The following is a 25676-nucleotide window of genomic DNA, read 5'->3' as shown; positions in this document are numbered from 1 at the left end:
CAAGATTTGTATAATGAGAATTGGTGAGATTTGAGGTGACTACAGTGAATCTCTAGTTCTACTTCCACCCCATCTCTCTTTTTTTTAAAGTGATTGAGCAATATATGTATATCTGCAGAGATATTGACAAAATGAAGAATATCTAATGCCAGTGGAGCAATAGCAATAATACTAAAAAGTGGTGTAAATAATGAAAAATAAATATCTAAAGCAAAACATTACTGGGTTTCTAACAGATCTTTAAGATTTTTCTCCATTTTGATAACTTTTAGTTAGATAGTTTAAAAATCTATAGACATGGGAAGATTTCAGATTGATAAGTGATCTGCTCATCTGAAGAACAGTATCATAGATGAGATAACACAGGCTTGAAATTCTCATGGGCCAGTGTTCATAATATGACCCTCTTACTTGGGCATTTGATTTAATCATTCTGAGATGAATTACCACAAAAGAATATAAATTTTGCAGAATTTTTGTAAGTATTACAAATAATTGAGGTCTTAAGCCAGCCTTTTAAAAGATATTTTTCCAACGTGCATATCCTATTGTTGTATGGTACTTTTCTTAGTGTGTGCATTTTTATTGATCACTGATCATTGATGATATAGGCCTTATGTTAAACTGTTGTGGTATAAATTGTTAAATTTGAAATTAAGCTCTTATATACTAACAAGGCTATATTTATAAACTTTATTAGGATAGTGGTTATATTTTCTATTCAAATCAAACAAAAATACTACTTAATAGCAACTTAATAACTTGAACGATGATCTCATCATATTCCATAAACATTGCTTTCTCTTTAGCTAATGTTATTAAACATGATGGTCTGCATTATATAGTATTTCTATTACTTTGTAAGGGGAGAGATAATGATAAAGACCATTATCACAATTACCACTGGAAAGGCTGATCTAAAAATAAGGAAAAAATATTCCCATTACTGAGAATGTAAAAGGGACATAAGAAAATTATAATAAGAGACAATAATGAATAATTTGATACCAGCATAGTTTTAACGTTAGGAAATAAATGAATTCTTTGAAAACCATCACTTGATGCCAAAACTGACCAAAAAATTGAAAAACATCTCAAGAATTGAATATGAAATTAAAAACTTTCCCACAAGGTAAGTATAAGTCCAGTTGGTAGTATATCCACACAGAAAGAGAAAAACATTATAATGGAAAAACAGAGAGGACCTAAATTAAATGGAAGGTATACCATATTCAGAGATCTGAAATTCAGGATTTTTAAGATATCAGTTTTCCCCAAATTGCTCTATAAATCAGTGCAATCTCAGTCAAAATTCCAGTAGGATTCTTTGTTATTGTTGAAATCAAATTTTCATATAAATTTTATTATCAGATTTTCAAAAGACCAAAATGGTAAAAAAAAAAACAAAAAACAAAAAAACTATCATAGAAGAAGCTTGCAGATTTACACTACCACATATTAAGACTTACTGTAACGTTACAGTTATTAAGAAAGTGCTATATTGGTGAAAAGATAGATGAAGAGAATACTGAAGTATAATAAAGGGTCTGGAAATAGAGTCACATATGGTCATCTCATTTAGAATAAAGTTGCCTTTGCAGTCCAGAATGATATGATTATTTATAAATGGTACTTGGTTAATTAGAAAGCCATATAACATAATATTTGGTAGGTACTTGTTTTCTAAATTACCACAAATTTGTGGCTTAAAACAATATAAACTTATTATCTTATGGTTCTGGATATCAGAAGTCTGAAAAAAATGAGAAATTGTCACCTAAAAAATCATATCTTTGAAATTAGAAGTTGGAATTCTTAGAAATAAAAGAATGAGGATATTGGTTCAAGATGGAGGAGCAGAAGGACATGCGCTCACTCCCTCTTGCTAGAGCACCAGAATCACAACTAACTGCTGAACAATCATTGACAGGAAGACACTGAAACTCACCAAAAATATACCCTGCATCCAAAGACAAAAGAGAAGCTGCAGTGAGACAGTAGGAGGGGTGCAATCACAATAAAATCAAATCCCATAACCTCTAGGTGGGTGACTCACAAACTGGAGAACAATTATACCACAGAAGTCCACCCACTGCAGTGAAGGTTCTGAGCCCCATGTCAGGCTTCCCAACCTGGGGGTCTGGAAACAGGAGGAAGAATTCCTAGACAATCAGACTTTGAGGGCTAGTGGGATTTGATTGCAGAACTTTGACAGGACTGGGGGAAACAGAGACTCCACTCTTGGAGGGACACACAAAGTAGTGTGCGCATCGGGACCCAGGGGGAAGGAGCAGTGACCCCATAGGAGACTGAACCACACCTACCTGCTAGTGTTGGAGGGTCTCCTGCAGAGGTGGGGTGTGGCTGTGGGTCACCACGGGGACAAGGACACTGGCAGCAGAAGTTCTGGGAAGTACTCCTTGGCATAACCACTTCCAGAGTCCGCCATTAGCCCCACCAAAGAGTCTGTAGCCTCCAGTGCTGGGTCACCTCAGGCCAAACAACTAACAGAAAGGGAACTCAGCCCAACCCATCAGCAGACAAGTGGATTAAAGATTTACTGAGCTCTGCCCACCAGAGCAACACCCAGCTCTACCCACCACCAGTGCCTCCCATCAGGAAACTTCCAAAGCCTCTTAGATAGCCTCATCCACCAGAGGGCAGATAGCAGAAGCAAGAAGAACTACAATCCTGCAGCCTGTGGAATGAAAACCACATTCAAAGAAAGACAATAAAATGAAAAGGCAGAGGACGATGTACCAGATGAAGGAACAAGATAAAACCCCAGAAAAATAATTAAATGAAGTGGAGATAGGCAACCTTCCAGAAAAAGAATTCAGAGTAATGATAGTGAAGATGATCCAGGACCTCAAAAAAAGAATGGAGGCAAAAAGATTTAGAAGGTGCAAGAAATGTTTAACAAAGACCTGGAAAAATTAAAGAACAAACAAACAGAGATGAACAATTCAATAACTGAAATGAAAACTACACTAGAAGGAATCAATAGCAGAATAACTGAGGCAGAAGAATGGATAAGTAACCTGGAAGACAGAATGGCGGAATTCACTGCCGTGGAACAGATAAAGAAAACAGAAAGAAAAGAAATGAATACAGCCTAAGAGACCTCTGGGACAACATTAAATGCACCAACATTCGCATTATAGGGGTCCCAGAAGGAGAAGAGAGAGAGAAAGGACCCAAGAAAATATTTGAAGAGATTATAGTTGAAAACTTCCCTAACATGGGAAAGGAAATAGCCACCCAAGTTCAGGAAGAGCAGAGAGTCCCAGGCAGGATAAACCCAAGGAGAAACATGCAGAGACACATAGTAATCAAACTGACAAAAATTAAAGACAAAGAAAAATTATTAAAAGCAACAAGGGAAAAACGACAAATAACATACAAGGGAACTCTCATAAGGTTAACAGCTGATTTCTCAGCAGAAACTCTACCAGCCAGAAGGGAGTGGCATGATATACTTAAAGTGATGAAAGGGAAGAACCTACAACCAAGATTACTCTACCTGGCAAGAATCTCATTCAGAATCTATGGAGAAATCAGAAGCTTTACAGACAAGCAAAAGCTAAGAGAATTCAGGACCACCAAACCAGCTCTACAAGAAATGCTAAAGGAACTTCTCTAAGTGGGAAACACAAGAGAAGAAAGGACCTACAAAAACAAACCCAAACAAGAAAAGGGTAATAGGAACATACATATCAATAATTACCTTAAATGTGAATAGATTAAATGCTCCAAAAAAAAGACACAGGCTCTCTGAATGGATATGAAAACAAGACCCATATATATGCTGTGTACAAGAGACCCACTTCAGACCTAGGGACACATAAAGACTGAAAGTGAGGGGATGGAAAAAGATATTCCATGCAAATGGAAATCAAAAGAAAGCCAGAGTAGCAATACTCATATCAGATAAAATAGACTTTAAAATAAAGAATGTTACAAGAAACAAGGAAGGATACTGCATAATGATCAAGGGATCAATCCTAGTTGAAGATGTAACAATTAAAAATATATATGCACCTAACATAGGAGCATCTCAAAACATAAGGCAACTGCTAACAGCTCTAAAAGAGGAAATTGACAGTAACACAGTAATAGTGGGAGGCTTTAACACCTCACTTACACCAATGGACAGATCATCCAGACAGAAAATTAATAAGGAAACGCAAGCTTTAAATGACATAAGGCCAGATAGATTTAATTGATATTTATAGGACATTCCATCCGAAAACAGCAGATTACGCTTCTCAAGTGCGCACGGAATATTCTCTAGGATAGATCACACCTTAGGTCACAAATCAAGCCTCAGTAAATTTAAGAAAATTGAAATCATATCAAGCATCTTTTCCGACCACAATGCTATGAGATTAGAAATCAATTACAGGGAAAAAAACGTAAAAAATACAAACACATTGGAGGCTAAACAGTATGTTACTAAATAGCCAAGAGATCACTGAAGAAATCAAAGAGGAAATAAAAAAATACCTAGAGACAAATGACAATGAAAACACGACGATCAAAAACCTATGGGAGGGCTTCCCTGGTGGTGCAGTGGTTGAGAATCCGCCTGCCGACGCAGGGAACATGGGTTCCTGCCCTGGTCCGGGAGGATCCCACATGCTGCGGAGCAGCTGCGCCCGTGAGCCATGGCTGCCGGGTCTGCACGTCTGGAGCCTGTGCTCTGCGACGGGAGAGGCCACAACAGTGAGAGGCCCACGTACCGCAAACAAACAAAACAAAACAAAACAACAACAACAAAAAACTATGAGATGCAGCAAAAGCAGTTTTAGCTATACAAGCCTATGTCAAGAAACAAGAAAAATCTCAAATAAACAATCTAACTTTAAACCTAAAGGAATTAGAGAGAGAAGAACAAACAAAACCCAAGGTTAGAAAGAAATCGTAAAGGTCAGAGCAGAAATAAATGCAATAGAAACAAAGAAAACAGTAGCAAAGATCAATAAAACTAAAATCTGGTTCTTTGAGAAGATAAACAAAATTGATAAATCTTTAGCCAGGCTCATCAAGAAAAATAGGGAGAGGACTCAAATCAGTAAAATTAAAAATGAAAAAGGAGACATTACAATGGACACTGCAGAAATACAAAGCATCATAAGAGACTACTACAAGCAACTCTATGCCAATAAAATGGACAACCTGAAAGAAATGGACAAATTCTTAGAAATGTATAACCTTCCAAGACTGAACCAGGAAGAAAACATGAACAGGCCAATCACAAGTAATGAAATTGAAATTGTGATTAAAAATCTTCCAACAAACAGAAGTCCAGGACCAGATGGCTTCACAGGTGAATTCTATCAAACATTTAGAGAACAGTTAACACCCATCCTTCTCAAACTCTTCTGAACAATTGCAGAGGAAAGAACATTCCCAAACTCATTCTAGGAGGCCACCATCACCCTGATGCCAAAATCAGACAGAGATACTACAAAAAAAGAAAATTACAGACCAATATCACTGATGAATATAGATGCAAAAATCCTCAGCAAAATACTAGCAAGCAGATTCCAACAAAACTAAACAAGTGGGACCTAATGAAACTCAAAAGCTTTTGCACAGCAAAGGAAACTATAAACAGGACGAAAAGACAACCTTCAGAATGGGAGAAAATATTTACAAACATATCAACAGACAAAGGATTAATCTCCAAAATATATAAGCAGCTCATGCAGCTCAATATTAAAAAAACAAACAACCCAATCAAAAAATGGGCAGAAGACCTAAATAGACATATCTCCAAAGAAGACACACAGATGGCCAAGAGGCACATAAAAAGCTGTTCATCATCACTAATTATTAGAGAAATGCAAATCAAAACTACAATGAGGTATCACTTCACACTGGTTAGAATGGGCATCATCAGAAAATCTACAAACAACAAATGCTGGAGAGGATGTGGAGAAAAGGGAACCCTCTTGCACTGTGGTGGGAATGTAAATTGATACAGCCACTATGGAGAACAGTATGGAGGTTCCTTAGAAAACTAAAAATAGAATTACCGTATGACCCCACAATCCCACTACTGGGCATATACCCACAGGAAACCATAATTGAAAAAGACACATGCACCCCAATGTTCATTGCAGCACTATTTACAATAGCCAGATCATGGAAGCAACCTAAATGCCCATCAACAGATGAATGGATAAAGAAGATGTGGTACATATATACAATGGAATATTACTCCGCAATAAAAAGGAACGAAATTGGGTCATTTGTAGAGACGTGAATGGACCTAGAGACTGTCATACAGAGTGAAGTAAGTCAGAAAGAGAAAAACAGATATCATATATTAACGCATGTATGTGGAATCTAGAAAAATGGTGCAGATGAACCAGTTTGCAAGGCAGAAATAGACACAGAAGTAGAGAACAAACGTATGGATACCAAATGGGGGAAAGTGGAGGAGTGGTGGTGGTATTGGGAAGAATTGGGAGATTGGGATAGACGTATATACACTAATATATATAAAATAGATAACTAATAAGAACATGGTGTGTAAAAAAATTATATTAAAAATAAAAAACAAGATCTAGCCACAAGTCTCATAACTACTGTAAGTCTAAAGCAGCAAGAGAGTAAATGATGTTGGGAGATATCTACAACTACCATAGTATGAAATGGAAATATCTGTGGTTTCTATACTCAGTATTATGTAATAACCTGTAAGGGGAAATAATCTGAAAAAGAATATATATATGTATAACGGAGTCACTGTGCCGTACACCTGAAACCTACATGATATTGTCAATCAACTATACTTCAATAAAATTTTTTTTAAAAAAGAAAAAAAATAGATTGTGATTTGTTGCCTGATATTTCTTTGGTTCCTGCTTGTGGAGTGAGTGCAGAGGAGATGTTTATCTCCTCAGTATTTCCAGCTTTGCTTAGAAAGAGAACATGTAGGATTTTCTTATGCATAAATGTGGTTTCATATGGATGAAAACTAAATGGAGGATTTTTACATGGAGCTGAAAATTTCAGATTCCTTCAGTGCAGAGATTCAAGTATAAAATACTACTTGTATGATAGAAAAAACATAGAGGGAATTGCAACATTCTTGTTACTTATTAATTAGGATAGTTAACCATTTAGAACCATTACCAAGTTGCAAGATATAAATTCATGTTGTATGCATCAGAATATAATAGGTGACTCTGAAGGTTTTAGAATATTTTGTGAATGAATCCATGAACTAGAAATTAGAGAATGCTGTGTCTTTTTGTAATTTGAATTAGTCTCCTTATAGACTTTCTATAGACTATATCTCATATAGAATATAGGAAAATGACTGAGATACTTAATATAGTAAATATAGTACATATATTAATTCTATTATGAAATCTCATTGAATAGCTGCAGCAATAAAGCAGTAAATCAAAGCCATCATATTGAAATCATGCATAAGCTACTTTTTTCCCCAATAGAGAAAAGTGTTTGCTGTTAGTACAGCATATTTAGAATTATAAACTTGGAACTTTGGAAGCCTACACTCCTGGGACTTTCTGAGAAATGAGTGATCATAAATCTAAAAAATGCATGAAAAGATTTACTGATCTCATCATCTGGCATTTATCTCTTTTTTATAAACAAGGGAAACATCCCTCCAGGTATGTGGAGACCTAAGGAGTATGGTCATAATATAGCAAAGGCCTTGAAATAGGCAGAATGAGATGTCTACTTCTAACTACTGAAGACATCTCATGGTGAAGCAGGCAGGCTCTGGGGAAAGGTGGCTTATTTTGTAGGATACCTCAGCTGGTAATAAAATGCTTTCCAGATGTGAATACACAACAACTAATGGTGAGCATAAGATCCATTAAAAATTAGACTCACCCTTAATAACTGCCTACTGAATACATTGAAATATGTAATATTATATTGAGTAGCCCTTGCATGAAAGACATGAAAAAGACAACTGCATGTTCATCGGAGTATCTGAAATCTATGTTTATATATATATATATATATAGACATATATATATGCACACACACATTATGTATATGTCTGTGTATGTGTGTATATATATGTGTGTATATGTATACATGTATATACATCTTGGTGTGAGTGCAAAGTTTTGATGGGAGTGCAAGGAAGAATATCTGAAAATTAGTTATATTTTGCGTTTTTGGCTCACTTTGCTTTGTGTTTGGAGTGAAAACTGAAAAAAAAATAAAAAGGTGTTAGCATTTAGCATGTTGTGCTGGGTACACCTTTCTATGCTAGCTGTTATTTTTACCCAGTATTGGTAACATCATGCTACCTGTGGTTCAATTTGTAAGAATTCTCTGAGTTGGAGTATGGATACAATGCCTCAGATATTAATAAAAATATTAATTTGCTTCTACATTTCTTATTCTTTGTTATATAGGAAGAAAGAAAACATAGTGTTTAAGAATCTAGGCTTTGAAGTTAGCATTTTGGGGTTGAAATCTGGCTCTGCTAATTATGCAGGTGAGCTACTTAACCTAATGTGGAAGATTAAAGATGGCTGCAAGTTCTCTCCCCCTCCCCTTGAACCTGAGGAGTAACTCCTTTGACCAATAGAGCACAGCAGGAGTGACTCAGTGCCACTTTCTAGATCCAGGCCTTAAGGATCTGGCAGCTTATACTTCCTTTCCCTGGAGTCCTCTCTCTGTGAGCTCTGAGTTACCATTAAGATGTCAGACTATTATATGAGCCCACCACACTGGAAAGGCCAGGTGAAGGTGCTCTGGTTGATAATTCCAAATGAGCCCAGCCTTCTAGCCACTCTTCCCACTGTGCCAGATGAGCGAGTGAAACCACTGTGGACCCTCTAGACCAGCCCATATTTCAACTGAATACAGCCAGTGACTTCTATCAACGTTATGAGAAAGAAGAGAATTATTTGATCTAGACTTGCCTCAATTCTTAACTCAAAAGATTATGAGATATAATAAACTAGCTGTTGTTACAAGCAAGGAATTTTGGGGGGCGCTATAGTAGTGTCTATATTGTTGAGTTTTTTTTTGAGACACATGTGGTCATATGTGTAAAGCACTTAAAAATGTCTGATATGTAATAAGCCCTCAACTATTAGCTATCTTAATATGTAATATTTTTCTATACATCTCATTCAGAGACTGAGTGAGGAAGGAATGGGTGTGATCTAATACACTTAGAAATTCCTGGATATTCTACTAATCCTAATGCCACGTTTTAGTGTCCTGATCTCAGTCCTATGTCAGACTGCATTGATTTCCCCCAAGCAGACTTAATGTAGTTTGGATTTCCTCAGAAACAGAGGCTGAGTTAAAATATAAATGCATAGAATTTATCTGAGAAGTGAAATAAACACCGGTAAGGGAATTGGGAAATGAAGGAGAGAAGGAGAGGCAATAAAGGGTCCATTATCAAGACACTTTGCACAGGTAACTAGAACTTCATTCCAATAGGAAACTCTGGGTCTCGGTGTGAAACATATGCTTCCAAATGATCTCACTCAAGGGGTAAGCAAGGTAGCCAGGTCATTAATATACCAACTCTAATAATTGATTGAGGGCTGCTGGGATGGGGAGGATTAAATCCCAAACCTTGTCACTTGATCTGCCAGGTAGGCAGCAAAGTGGTCTCTGTTGGAAAAAAAGAGAAATCTCAGGAAATGAATTGCTGGTGCTGTCGGTTGGTTGGTAGTCTCTGAGGGGTAAGAACGAGGAGTTACGTGGGGGCACAACAGCATCTGCTACAGTCAGTGAGACGAGAGCTGCCTGGCTATTCACGTCACTCCCTCTGTGAGATTTCCCATTCAGTGTAGGACAGATCATTTCTATTCATTTAGGTATTGGAATGTCTATTCATTAAAATTGTTCAAGACAAGGATCTTACTCTGGAAAATTAAATCTCTGTCTCCCATATTTTTAGTGATATCTAATGAGACTTGTAATTATTCTGAGCTTCAGTTCTTTGAGAGGGTTACAAGTCCCGAGATTTTGTTAACAAATCCCAAAGTGCTGGCACTTCAGAGAATTCCCAAAGCTTGGAGAAACCACTCAGAGTGCTGATGGCCCTGCCATCCTCTGACATCCAAAGTAATTTACTTTTAAAGGTGGCATTGTATGAAATCATTGATTTAACTGTCCACTGCAAAGGGACTTGTCTTTTTTCTTTGGAAGTGTTTCCTTTAAAAGGAGTTGGCTTCCTCAGTGATAAGCAGGAAATCTCTCACATGTCAGAACCTGGGTTATTAAATGACACTTGAACAATTTTAGTCTCCTCTTTGTAAAAAAGGTGGGGGGAGAGGCAAAAGTATCGCATACATTTACATTTTAAATTGTGTAATCATGTTATTATCTGAAACTAATACCATGCAGTTAAATTTTAGATAAAGTGTCCTGTAATGCATACAAAATGTTCATTTGTTGAAGGCCATTAAGTTAATTTCCTGGCAACAAGATTAAATGCAAGGCATTTACATAATCATTAGTCGTGAGGTGTAGAAAAGATAATTAAATATTCCACCACATTAATTTATATTTAATTAACTGTGTTTTAGCGATCCTTCTGTCTGAATATTAATATTGTGTAAATAAACAATTAGAATGCATACTGATTTTATTAAAGCTTTATTCTTAAAATTAAGTAAAAGATGCTGTTATTAATTTAATTATATCTAACTTTAAATCCTAATCATGTTAATAAAGTTTGAAAAGGTTATCATTGGCCTCAGTGATGACAGCTTCACGTTTTATATTTCCAACTGCAATGTACCTTATAGATTTAAAAATATATTTATTTAGGTTATGCCAATAGTTATTTGCTTTCATGATACTCTACGCTATGGTTCTTTTAAATCAGAAGTGACACTGTACTTTAAAAATGAAACTTAATTATTATTTTACAGTAAACCTCATTTAGCCATGGCCATATTCACTTGCAACATGTGATATTTCTTGAAAACAACTGTATTATATAAAAGGAAGCAACAATTAAGCAATCCCAAATAAGATCAAATGGGTAGAAGCTAACGCTAAGGTTTATAGCCAATGAAGAGGCTACTAGGAGATAAAATTTCTGAGGCTTTTAGAGATTTTTTTTTTCCCCTGTAGTATTAGGGAAGTTCTTGCAAAGATAATCAGACAGTGGTAGGAGTGAGAACCTAAGTGTTTTCTAGTCTAGGATGCCAGACATTTGTGGAGGGCATAAATTGTAGCAAAGTGAAATCCTGACAATACGTGCACTGTTGTCATTAAGAGTTCTTGCTTTTATTTGCCTGGACGATTTGGAAGCCAGTAAATAAATAGTCTAGGTTTTCATTAAGCATCCTCAATGAGACAAGCAACAAAATACAATGTGGAAAAAAAAAGATTTTTTTTTTTTCCGAATCATGAGAATGTGTTCTTAACTAAAATAAAAAGTTACATTAAAATATCACTAAGCAACAGTCACATTATCCTATCAGGAGAAGTTATTGAATATTTCCTATTAAATTGTAATATCCCAAGCAAAAATGTTTGTGTTTTCAATATGAAATATTTATCTGGGCAAACAACTAAATACCAATTTTAACTGTCTAAATGAAGTTTTCAGGGAGAGGGGTGCATTTCAATAGTGCATATTTCCTAACGGAAACATTCGTTTCTAGAATTATAGAAGCAGGAGTAATAAGGTTGCTTTTGTTTCTCTTCAAAGCTGTTGGGACTTTTATATTTGACATGGTTAGTGTTCCCCTGGGCTGACCAAAATATATTCTCTCCTGGTTTGTGACAATAACTGTTATAACGGTTGGAAATCATTCTGCTTCTGTGGTAAACTCATGCTTCCGTACTTTTCAACCCAAAGTAGTCAAACATCATGTACAGTGCTTTCACAGGCTAAGTTCTGAAACACCTAATACAGCCCACATCTCATAAATCCCAATGGTGATTTTCCAGCCACTATTTTTAAATTTTGTTTTTGCTCCCTCCTCCAACCCTGTTCATGTTAGAATCACATTGCTGTCCTCCCTTATGTAGCTTTAGTATTGTTAGAGGTGTTTGGATAGCTAGCTTATCCAGGTAAACATGACGTTTGCTCATTCATTCAACAAATATTTTTAAATACCAACTTTTCTAGTTTCAGACACTACCAAGATAAATAAGACAGGATTCTGTGTGTGTGTGTGTGTGTGTGTGTGTGTGTGTGTGTGTGTGTGTGGTACGTGGGCCTCTCACTGTTGTGGCCTCTCCCGTTGCGGAGCACAGACTCCGGACGCGCAGGCTCAGCGGCCATGGCTCACGGGCCCAGCCGCTCCGTGGCATGTGGGATCTTCCCGGACCGGGGCACGAACCCGTGTCCCCTGCATCGGCAGGCGGACTTTCAACCACTGCGCCACCAGGGAAGCCCAATAAATAAGACAGGATTCTTAACTTTAGCAACCATATGTCGATTCTGGTGGAGGAGATATATAATAAGTGGGTATACAAATAAATACATATTTATGGACTCGTCTTCTCAGTTACTAAGAAGAGTCCCCAGCCTTGAGGGCTGGATGAAAATGTTTAGGCTGATAATATGTTGAGTAGAAAATTCTGAGGATACATTTCTCTTTGTAAGAGTCAGTTTGCTTTTTCTAAGCCTCCACTTCATTGAAGGATAAAACATACACTGCTAAAGCAAAACTGTGAACCAGAAATTATAGTAAATGGCATTTGATCCTGAGTCTCGGAACATTTTATCATTAAGTTTAGTGAATCATTGTCCACAGCTCTTGGGGCAGGTGTTCCCATATTTTCTTGGCAATGCTCTGAATCCCCTCATGGGATGCACAAATCATGAAATATAAATAATTCAAAAACAAGTCTCAGTAAACACTTCCCCTTTCTTCTGTTTGGAATGTTAATTTCTTTTTTGAAGTTTTTTCTGTTTGATAGCAGGATGCAGTTTTGCTTGTTTCATTGCCGAAGACAGACTGGGAGAACTCAGTGAATGCCATATATACTACAAAGATTGGAATTTCCAAATTAAAAAATACCCCGCAAAACTGTATCCAGTGTAGACAAGTTCTTCAACCTTTTTTATCTTTTAAAAGTTACATTTTTTGATAAGATCTAAATTCAGCTTCTTTGCAAATAAAATTATATTTCTTCTAGGAAAATCATATCTCAAAACTCTCAGATAGGTAATTACCATAATTGTATTATACCTCTTTTATTACATAGTCTCATACATTTACATTATTAATCTACATATACATGTTTGTTGTATTTTTATTTTATTTTTCTATTCATAAAATGTTTTAAATTAAAAAGTGGAGGAGTTCTGTAAACATTAAAAGCCAGAGAGAAAACAAAAAAAAAATCTCAAACTGCAAATTTCTATGGAGCTAATAGCAGAAAACTTCCTAGCAGAATGTAGATCTTAGAACAATTCTGCAGTTTTGATAAGCATAAGAAATACAACTTTTTATTTAATCACTAATTTAGGTAATTTACCTAAGAGCTACCAATGGTTGTATTATATTCTAAAACTTCTAGAAACCTGATAATCTAATCTTTTCCTTAGAGATCTTTACAATTTGTACAAGTATGATTGGCACTGACAAATGAGAGAACGATGTCAAAATACCTTTAATAGCTTTGCAACTTTCTAAACCTGCTTTGTGGCAGTATTTTGATTACTTTTATTATCCTGACTCTCTGACAGTGAACTGAAACATGAGTAAGCAATTTCACCTTTGTGCTTTCGTTTCCATAGTGATAAAATGAGTAAATTGAGCTATTTTAACAATTTTATATCTGGTAAGCTAATTTGTTTGATTTTCCCCACTTTGGTTTCATTATCACATTAAGATATTGATGCTGTATTCATGTGTAAGCGCATATTGAGGTGTGTGCATATGTTGCCATCATGATAGTGGAACAGTTTTTGAATATTTTCAGGATTATAGATAACTGAGTTCATTGTTTTGTCATTAAAAGTTCTACCAAAATTTCTCTAATACAGTTGGGAAGTGGATGATGTTGCTGAGGTTATGCTTTTCCCATACATAACTAGGAGGAAAATAAAGGGAGAGGGCAATTTTCCAAATGACTTCAATTTGAATAGGGAATAGAAGTCTGAATAAATGGCTGTCCCTTCCACATGGAATATCCCAATTTAAACAATGTTCTGGCACTCATTTCAATCTGCTGTCCATTCGATTTGCTTGTCCTCAAATGATTTCAAATAAGTAAGGAAATTAAGGAAATAGAAAACATAATTAATTTTGAATTGGAAGGCATGTGTATGGAAGGCATCATCTAAGACTAGGATTGAACAATGAATGGGCATTCGAGTCTGTGACAATTCTGTAAGCCTTGCGTATAGTGCAAACTCCTTAGACTAGCGTGCCTCTTAGACCCCTATGAAAGCTCCTTGGTAATGATTTTTTTTTCTCAATTTTTACATGGTTTAGGATGACTATTTCCAGAAAGGAAACCTCAGATAAGACCATATCTTAATGTTATTATTCAACTACTTTATGATACTACAGTGAGATTATCCTCTAAGAAGATTATTCTCTGTCCCAGTTTTTCTGTGCCAAGTTATCTATGGAGATGATGGTTACATTAGACAGAGATGTGGAAAGACAAACAAATAAACATGAACAACAATTAAAAACCTACTTGCTAGATGACCACTGAGCCACAAAAAAGAAGAGGGATTTCCTGATAAGTGGTTTAAGGATTCTGAAAATTTGCTATTTTTAAAAATGTATGTAGATTCCATATCCCAGCATGGCTATTAATGAGGATAAGATAAATTGCATAAACTTTGCTTCCCCTGGGATGTCCATGCAGCATGTACTCTAAGGCCAAGTTTCTTCTATTAGGAAGACGCTAATTTGGATGAAGCTAAACTTTAACGTAATTTTCCACAGAGGTTTGAGGAAACTAATTGAGGGCAAAATGTATTGAAAATATTGAGTGATTATATATTTAGAGTAACACATTCACTCAAGTATAAGTACAATAAAAATAAAACGGAACAAATGACAGAATGGAGAATAGTGCCTAGCGAGGTCTCCTGGCTCCCAGTATAATGCTCACAAAATATTTCATGGGCATTTTTTTTTTTGTAAATAGCAAGAAAACTGGCATTTACATCTCCCAACACAACAGAAATCTTTATTTTGTGTCCTGACTTAAAAGAAGATGTTTCTGATATATTTTATTTCTGATTTTAATCTTGGGCTGTTTAGTGTTCATTTGCTGTGGTAAGGAGACGACAGGGTAGTGGGATGTGGTGGCACGGTATAATTAATCTTCTTTGTTCCTCGAAAGCAGAGGTTACTTGAAAATTGATGTATACATAATTTTTAATTGAAGGAGGTGGTAATGGAAATAGACCTAAAATAACTGCTTTAAGAAAAAAGCATGGTAACAATTGTGTCAATTTAGTATTTGACTGCACTGCTCTCTTCCATACTGTCTCCCTTTGAATATATTTTAACTGCATGTTTTCTATGGCTGGTAAGTTTGAAGCACATTCTCACTTCGCTCTGAGTAATTCAGAAAAGGAAGTTGCTTAGCATGGATAATGGAGAGGCATTTAGGATGGCAAAAAGGCCTTGGCTTGGATCCAAGTGGAAACAATCTTCATCTGAAGCTATGTGGTCTTCACCTTCACGCTATGGCTCCAGTTAGTTGATTCACATCCTTTTTCCCCCCTTGCTCCTTTCTCCTTCTTCCCACTTCCCTTTTTTCTTCCTTCCTCCCTCCCCTCATCCCTCCTTCCTTCTTTCCTTCATACCTCCCTCCTTTACTTTCTTCATTTTTCTTTCTCTATGAATCTTTCTCTTTTTCCTCCTTTTAAAAACGTACTTTCACCTGTGACACTCCATTCTGTCGCTGAGCATTTAGTGCAAAAGTAGCTCAACTGGCCAAGGCCACCTGGCAGGCAGGGCTGAATGGCTTTCAGGAAGTAGAGACAGTCATTCCAGTGCAGAAAATCCAGGCAGATGCAGGGGAGACGCTGTACTCCATTTTCATTGTTTTCTTGTACGTCCACAAAGGTCTCCACATATGAAATATGGTGATAGAAATGATAGGAGAGTAGGTAGAGCCAGAGCCCAAAGGAAATTACATGCCATTTTTCTAGTTTTTCTTGAAAAAGTTATGAAACCATCGTAGACATTTGCAGTTTAAAATACTTATAACAGAATATGTGTAATTCCAAAAAGTTAGTTCCAATTAAACCCTGATGTTATGTCATCATGTGTGCTGGACTCCAGATGCTAACTGAAAGCTGGTACACTACCACCACAATAATAACGATAAACAGTACCAGTATTAATTTTTACCACACTACCTTTTATAGATGCATCCTCATGTGTATAATGAAGATGTTAACAATATCTTCCATGGAGTGATGGTGTGAAGGATTTGCCCAGCATCTCACAGATTCTGTCAGAGGTAGTGTCTAAATCTAAGGCTGCCTTTATCCAGCTATTCAGCCCTTAATTGGGTAGCTGCACTCTCTTTCTCTAGCAGATAGTAAAATGTATTGTCCTGCACCATTACTCAATTTAATTTTTTTCCCTAAAATACTTTTATCATCTCACTTTCATACATTCTTCGTTTTTTAACACATGTGAATCCTGGAGCCGATTAACTGATAGTAAGCCACAAGAATGCTAAAACTGTGGCCTGAGTTAATCACAACCATTGGGCTGCAATTTGTTTGGTTACATAAACACAAAGTTTTTACTTCTCTTCTGAAAATCATTGATTTTCTACTAGGCAGTTAAGATATTCAAATAAATCTCAGATTATCTGGTGCCTGAGAAAAATTTTTTCCCTCCAAGGTACATTCAGAATATATTGACTGTTTGGCTTCTGTGTTAAAAAAAAAGTGAATTACCTTCTTGTTTCTTCAATAGTTATCACCTTCTTTCATCTCGGTGTTTGCATTTCTGTGTGTTTCCTAAAGCAAGTTAGCAAGCAAACAAAAAAAAATTTTACTTGTGTATAGTAATTACAGATTGTGATTGATAAAAATAAATGCTGCTTTTAGGTTCAGCCTGTTCTCTTCTTGCAGGTGAAATTAGGCACAGGGTTTAAGCGCAAAAAGTTTTGCACATTAATTTAAAAGAATACATTTACTATACCCGAGTATGTGTTAGACTTTTCACTAGCAGCTTCTAACAGTAAGAAAGACATTCTTATTCCCAGTTCAATCATCCAATCTTTTCTTACATTTAGCAACAAGTATTTTACAAATGTAACTTAACTCTATAAGAATTTTCAGAAAAGTGTAACCAAGCCTAGGCTTACCTCTCCACTTTCCTTACAATCTACTTAAAATGAGTCTACACTCGTTGTGGACTCTTCTTGGTATAGTTCAGTGAATCAATTTCAGACTTCTCTCAGCTGACCTCCCTGTGGTCTTTGACACTGATTTTTCTCAGTGACTTATAAAATTTTCTGAACTATGCTTCTTTAACACACCATTCTGTTCTCTTGTGACTATGTATTTTGAGACTTATCCATAAGTCTCAAAAGGTGGAGATTCCTCTTCCACCTACTCACCTAGTAGGAAATCTCCATCTTTTTCCCCATGTCAGGCTCCTCTTCTCCCTTTACATATTCTTTGCAGGAGTCAATTCCATCTAGTCAAACTGCCTGTTGATAGTGAAACACAACAAAAATGCTTTAACTCATATTTCCAAAGCAGACTTCTCTTCTGCAGTCCAACTCCATGTTATTTGTGTCAGCCTACTTGCAATCTTAACCAGAGTAGCCATGGTTACCTCTAACTCAAACTTGCAAATGTATGTGTGTATGTATGTGTAAATGTGTTTGTATCTCCTAACGAAAGTGGATCTTCCCAGATGAGTTTATGGCATCTTTCAGGAAACAAAAACAGCAGCGATAAATTTTTCCTTTATCCTTAATGTCATAAGTACTAAGAACTGTCTTTTTTGTTTTTTTTGGATCCAATAATAGCTGTAGATTTGAGGGTTTTTTTTTTACGTTTTAATGATTTCATTTCTGGATCAAGAATTGTATCTAACTTGTCTCTTATCTTTGGTGATGTTACTTTCAAATTCACCTCCACATAACTAAAAGAATTTAAAAAAATTGACATTTCATATTGTCACACAGATTTCAACCATTCAGTAGTAATCCCATGCTGATGAGATAGACTCCTAGTTTTGTTGTATGCTACACAAGGCTCTTCATGATCAGGCACTTGAATGAGTCTCTTATCACACTTTTATCGTATTCTAGATTCAAGAAAAGTGAATGATTTGCAGCTCTTTGGATGTACTGTTTTTTCTCCTTTGCTCATCTGTGTCTGTTCTCATAACAGACAGAAAGGAGAAGCATTTATCAGTTGTCTCCCAGCTTCCATTAGTCAAGTATGGCCCACGTGCATTACTTACGGTCCTTTTGAGTGGCTCGTGTGGGAGTGCCATGCAGATTTATGGCAGCAACACACCTGAAGGAGTCAGAGAAGGTGCTGGGGTTGCTGATAAACAAAGGGCAGGAAAAAAAATTTTGTAGCGGAGGCCTGAGCAAGGTGCTCTCCGATTTTACCTGGGATAGGCTTGTCACCCAGCAGGGGCTGGAAAAAGAGAGCATATAAAGTTTTATACAAGAGGTGTTCAATACACCCATATTCACATTTCAAGACTCAACTCACTATATCCCTATAATTATCTTTCCTGTGTCTTGTCCTCATGCTCTCATGTGCTACCACCACACATCCCTGACGTACTTCTATGACTGATGCCATACTGTAGCCATAAACTTAATTTTCTATTTCCTATACTATGATCTGCTTGAGTGAAATGAGGTCTCTTCACTTCTACTGATACCTCTAGTGCATGTTGATATTTGGTAATAGATAGATCTATTGATTTTATTTAACTGATGCCAAATATTCTATCATACGGATATGTTATATAATATTTATCCATTTCCAGTTAATATACATTTCAACTATTGCTATGTTTCATTGTTTCAAAGAATGCTACAGTGAATACACAATGATTATTTTCTAAGCTCTAGTTTTGTTTTTCTGTACGTAAGCATATGGAAATTAAGAATACTTTTTAAATTACTGGGACTTGTATTTCTTTTGAAAAAATTGTGAAACAAATGCATTTTCTAGCTGTTAACAGAATATAAATTCTCCTATTTAGAGAAGCCTTTTCAGTACTTACGGTTAGCTAGACGTTTTCTGGATCTTATTCTGGCTCTGTTTATTTACATTTTAACTTGCTACCCTTCCTTCTTAGTGTATATAACATTTAAGTTACTGATCACATTGCTCTATTTATAATTTTAATCTGCTTAAATATTTCTTGGTCCTTTGCCCATTTTGAAAAGGACTGTAGCCAAAACCATCATAATAAAACATATCCCTCTTTGTTCAAAGACCAGCTTATGTCTCTGCATTAATTTTCTTTTTTCTCTTTCACAGATAATTAATAGAAATGCTGGGAAATGCTTAACTTTACTTCAACCTATTAGAAGTTTATTACCCTTGTGACTCATACATCACAACCACCAAAAATGCATAAATTGTAAAATTGACCAGAGTAAATCTTCCCTTCAAGGACTGCGACTCCCAAATCTCCAAACAGTATGTTTTCAGACTGCCCTCGCTAGTAACTGTTTCCCACAGAGCAAAAAGCTTTTATATATTACAAACGCTGCACTGTTTTTCTTAGAGGCTAGATTCTCAAACTTTCAATTCTGACTTTCATTTCATATTAATGGCATGAAGTCATTCAGTGCTCTCACTTCATGCCATTAATATGAAATGTTCTGTTTTGACATTCAGTCATTTCAGAAAATGGGCATTTGCTTCACGGGATAAAAATCTGTATCTCTAGAGATCTGCATTAAAAAAAAATATAAGTCAGGATGTACTAGAGTACTGCTTATTTAGCAAACTTCCTAATTTCAGTGCGTTGTTGAATAGACTTTCTAATGGTAAGAATAGGCACCGTTCTCATTTTTCTTATGCTCCATTTCTAGTTCGGTTTCTTCTCATCTCCCACTTGTGCTGTTGCACATATTTTCTGGACAGTGTCTTGCTTCTAATCAATCTCTTTATATATATTTTTTGCTTTCCTACATCCGAAGCTAACCCTTGACATCTTCATCCTTTGCTGCAACAGGGACGGTGGTGCTCAGCGAAAATTCCATTTGCTGCCCCACATTTGAAATGCAAAATTGTAAATAGAGCTATGTGATCAGAAACTTAAACATATACACTAAGAAGGAAGCGGGGCAAGTTAACACGTATATAAACAGACCTATATTGCATGTAGGTAGGTCCTCATGACTAGTTCTGGCTAATGGGCTACCCATGAAAGTAACAGAGGGTACTTCAATGGAAGCACGGAAGAGGCCAGTTCCTTACCCTACATTTGTCCCTTTTCTTTCTTTCTCTCTCTCTTTTTCTTTTTGGCTGTGTATTGTTCCAAATATTTTTAAAAAATTATTTTATATTGGAGTATAGTTGATTTAGAATGTTGTGTTAGTTTCAGGTGTACAGCAAAGTGATTCAGTTATACATATATCCTTTTTCAGATTATTTTTCCATTTAGGTTATTACAGAATATTGAGTAGAGTTCCCTGTGCTATACAGTAGGTCCTTGTTGATTATCTGTTTTATATATAGTAGTGTGTATCTGTTAATACCAAACTCCTAATGTATCCCCACACACACACTTTTCCCCTTTGGTAACTATAAGTTTGTTTCCTAAGTCTGTGAGTCTGTTTCTGTTTTGTAAATAGGTTCATTTGTATCTATGTTTTTTTTTTTTTTTTTTTAGATTCCACATATAAGCGATATTATATGATATTTGTCTTTATCTGTCTGGCCTACTTCACTTAGTATGATAATCTCTAGGTCCATCCATGTTGCTGCAAATGGCATTATTTTATTCTTTTTATGGCTGAGTAATATTCCATTGTATATATGTACCACATCTTTATCCATTCCTCTGCCAGTGGATATCTAGGTTGCTTCCATGTCTTGGCTATTGTAAATAGTGCTGCATTGAACTATGTATCTTTTCAAATTATGGTTTTCTCCAGATATATGCTCAGGAGTGGGGTTGCTGGGTCATATGGTAGCTCTATTTTTAGTATTTTAAACCTCCATACTGTTCTCCATAGCGGCTGTACCAGTTTATATTCCCACAGTGTAGGAGGGTTCCCTTTTCTCCACACCCTCTCCAGCATTTTTTGTTTGTAGACTTTCTGATGATGGCCATACCGGTGTGAGGTGATACCTCATTGTAGTTTTGATTTGCATTTCTCTGATAATTAGCGATTTTGAGTATCTTTCCCTGTGCTTTTTGGCCATCTGTATATCTTCTTTAGAGAAGTGTCTTTTTAGGTCTTCTGCCCATTTTTTAATTGGGCTGTTTGTTTTTTTGATACTGAGCTGCACGAGCTGTATATATATTTTGGAGATTAATCCCTTGTTGGTAGTATCGTTTGCAAATATTTTCTCCCATTATGTGGGTTATCTTTTTGTTTTGTTTATGGTTTCCTTTGCTGTGCAAAAGGTTTTGAGTTTATTTAGGTGCCATTTGTTTATTTTTGTTTTTATTTTCATTACTCTAAGAGGTGGATTCAAAAAGATATTGCTGCAATTTATGTCAAAGAGTGTTCTATGTTTTCCTCTAAGAGTTTTACAGTACCCGGTCTTACATTTAGGTCTTTAATACATTTTGAGTTTATTTTTGTGTATGGTGTTTTAGAGAATGTTCTAATTTCATTCTTTTACATGTAGCTGTCCAGTTTTCCCAGAACCAATTGTAGACACAAAAATTCTCAACAAAATAGTGGCAAACCAAATCCAAAAATACATGAAAAGGATCATGCACCACAATCAAGTGGGATTTATCCCAGGGATGCAAGGATTTTTCAGTATCAAAAATCCTTGTGACTAAGTGCCCATCATCGGATGAATGGATAAAGAAGATGTGGCACATATATACAATGGAATATTACTCAGCCATAAAAAGAAACAAAATTGAGCTATTTGTAATGAGGTGGATAGACCTAGAGTCTGTCATACAGAGTGAAGTAAGTCAGAAAGAAAAAGACAAATACCGTATGCTAACACATATATATGGAATTTAAGGAAAAAAAATGTCATGAAGAACCTAGGGGTAAGGCAGGAATAAAGCCGCAGACCTCCTAGAGAACGGACTTGAGGTTATGGGGAGGGGGAAGGGTGAGCTGTGACAGGGCGAGAGAGAGTCATGGACATATACACACTAACAAACGTAGTAAGGTAGATAGCTAGTGGGAAGCAGCCGCATGGCACAGGGATATTGGCTCGGTGCTTTGTGGCAGCCTGGAGGGGTGGGATAGGGAGGGTGGGAGGGAGGGAGACGCAAGAGGGAAGACATATGGGAACATATGTTTACGTATGACTGATTCACTTTGTTATAAAGCAGAAACTAACACACCATTGTAAAGCAATTATACACCAATAAAGATGTTAAAAAAAATAGGTAAACAATAAGGACCTACTGTATAGCACAGGGAACTATACTCAACATCTTGTAATAACCTGCAATGGAAAAGAATCTGAACGAGAATATATATATAAACTGAATCTCCTTGCTGGACACTTGAAGCTAACACAACATTGTAAATCAACTATACTTCAATAAAATAAATTTTAAAAAAAAGAAAAAAAAATCCTTGTGATATACTACATCAAGAAATTGAAGAATAAAAAGCATATGATCCTTTCAATAGATGCAGAAAAAGCTTTTGGCAAAATTAAACACCCATTTATGACAAAAACTCTCCAGAAAGTGGGCATAGAGGGAACCTACCTCAACATAATAAAGGCCATATATGACAGACCCACAGCCAACATCATCTGTCCCTTTTCTAGATGATACCTGTTCAAGATGGGGAGCCTGGTTCCCTGAATGACCTTGCCCAGTACACGACAGCACATAATAAAGGAGAAACAAAATTTTAAAAACTATCTGCTTTGTTAAGTGCCTCACATATAGGGAATACACTAGCCTGTCTTGGCTAATGAGCAATTACAGCTCTCTAGAGTCTTTGGGTAAGAGACTGAAACGCTGTTTAACTTGTCTCTCAAAGTCTTTCAGAATCAAACTCCACTTTACTGATTTCATAGAACTCCAGATAATCTCTACTCTAGATAATTCAATCTATTCAAATTCTTCTATATTTTACTATATCTAATATTATTATTTTGTTTTATTTTTACTGTGTTATTCTTTTGATCACAGTCTTTCAATGATTCACTATTGTTTCTACCATAAGCTTCTTTATAGGGCTTAATGAATCCTTCATGTTCTGGCTTTCTTCAGCCACATCTTCTGCCAGTCTTCTCTTTATGTTTTTTTTTTTCCAGGCTGGAAAAACTGACACAGTTTCCCACCTTTATTTTGCAAACTCCTTATCTGTAGGTCTCCACCAAACAGGTAGTTACTCATGGAAGATTGTTCTTAATCTCCAGGTTGAGACCCTTCTCATATACTCATAGGGGATACTGGACTTCCTCCTCAGTAACTCTCATTACACTGTATTTTCATTGCCTAGTTGCTTCTTTACACACCCCACTAAGCTGTAAGCACTGACTCAGTCTGTCTCATTCCTGTGTGTTCTTACTGGCAATCATAAGCTCTGACACACAAAGGGAACACAGCAGGGTGTTGAATCAAAATATGTTCCCCATGATGTGGAAGTCTGTTCCTCTTTCTCTAAGTACTTTCTCATCCCAGTACATATCCCATCGCTTCCATGAAGCCTTCTGTATGATTATAACCCACACGATTCTGTCATTTTGAGGTGTTCTCTTAGAGTACACCCCCCATTTGACCACCACCCATTTTTAGCACCCTTTTCTTCCTCTTGTTTTATTGCCTAAATATTTCTTTTCCAAGTGTAATCTTTGAAAACAGGGACTATTTTGAGTAAATTATTTATGGTATTCAGCAGAAGCTTTACCTTGAGCCAGGCACTATGTTTGGATAAGTATGAATAATGAAAAGGTCTGATCTCAGGGCGTTCAGAATCTAAAAGACAGGACAAAATGTAAACAGATAAATAGATGGCAATAGTTTTATTTTTATATTTGCCTGAGCAACTATCTGTGTGCCGAGAGAATATAACTGCTGAAAATGCTTTAATATATGAAAAGGCATAGAAAATGTCTTTCCAGCAATAAAATGAAATTATGGAAAATATAATTATCCACATTGATTGTCAGTCCTAGTCGAGTGTGGTAAAACTCCAAAGAATAATTATGTTCATAATTCCTCACTTCTGTTTCCATAATTTATAAGAAAGAAAGGAAGGAAGTCCCATTACTTCTTACTCATCTCCTTTTCTTTAATTATTTCTTCTCTACTGTACTATTCTTACTTTTCTTCCTTCCTAATTTGCTATTTCAAACCTGTGCAGATTCTACTCTCTCTCTCTCTTTCTCTCTCTCACACATACACAGACACACACACACACACACACACACACACACACACACAGAGTCTGATTAGCTCGCTAAAATATTTACCTAGTTAAAGTCTTCTCTGTTATTTTTCTACATCTCACATGATCTTAGTCCAATCAAAATTATGTGGACATCAAAAATAGTGACATTCTTACTATTTTTACTTGTTATCCAAGATTGTGCTGAATTTCTCAGTAGATGAATTTGTGGTATTTTAGATGATTTAATTTTCAGGGATATGTTGATACTAAGCAGACAGAGATAGATATCTACTATTTAATCAACACTGGGATAGTTACAAGAGAAAGATGTAAAGTAAGGGCCTCACTGAACTAATGAGGAAAGAGAGATGGCAGCTAAGCCAACAGAAAAGTAAAAAGCCCAATTTATTTGACATAGACTCTATTTAAAGAAAACCTAATTTTATGTTATGAATATTCACCCTCCCATCGTATTCTGCACATGTGAAGTTGCTCATAGTTTTAGTTATTTATTCCTCACTTTGTTCTAAAAAGGATTTAGGAGAGCTTATGAGGATATTTAAAATATATCAAAGCAACATAATTAGAAATAGGTGAGAAAGTAGAAAAATAACAAGACTATCAACCTAAAGTCAAACCAGAAATAGAACAAAATATAATACAAGTATCATTTAGTGAAAGTTTTACACATTTACTATTGTTTCTAAGATTTTAAGCAACCCATGTTGAAGGAATTTGGTAGGTTATTACACTGACAATACTTAGGCTGTAAAAAAAATGAACTGTTCAGGAAGAGATGGTCAAAAGAGGTGGGATATTCTCTTGACAGGTCTCAGGAAATGCATTGCCATCCGTGTTCTCAACCAACTTGAGATAACAACCATGGTGAGTTCCTTAAAGCAGTTCTTTGTAGCATTCTTCTGTAAAAGCTGATGGTATCATATTAAATTAGATTTCAGTGTAAGGCACTATTTTGCCACTCTGTAAGAGTGGGTAGGGATGGAGGAGCAACAAGATGTAGTCAAATATGTAACTTTATACTGATTTGGCTGAATTATTTGTACAGATTATAAAATATTGAGTGCCATAACTTGGTATCATGTTCTTCATTTAAGCCTCAGTATAATTATTTCAAAGTTACTGCTACCCATTGTCTATGTAAAAATTTGGCTAAGATTTCTTGGCCAGAGAAATCAAGA

General features: G+C 36.0%; 1 long non-coding RNA gene across 1 annotated transcript in view; it reads right to left on the bottom strand.

The window, feature by feature from the left end:
- Window positions 1-21032, bottom strand: part of LOC125962682 (uncharacterized) — a 29877-nt gene extending 8845 nt beyond the window's left edge. Inside the window, exons 1-2 of the long non-coding RNA XR_007474216.1 lie at window positions 17551-21032; window positions 16883-16945 (exon numbers count right to left, since the gene is read on the bottom strand). This is a non-coding gene — a long non-coding RNA (uncharacterized LOC125962682). The remainder of the gene's footprint in view (window positions 1-16882; window positions 16946-17550) is intronic.
- Window positions 21033-25676: the final 4644 nt, after the last annotated feature.

This window comes from Orcinus orca, chromosome 20 (assembly GCF_937001465.1).
Source record: "Orcinus orca chromosome 20, mOrcOrc1.1, whole genome shotgun sequence".
NCBI classification, from domain to species: Eukaryota; Metazoa; Chordata; class Mammalia; order Artiodactyla; family Delphinidae; genus Orcinus; species Orcinus orca.
This window is presented reverse-complemented; position numbering and strand designations above follow the sequence as displayed.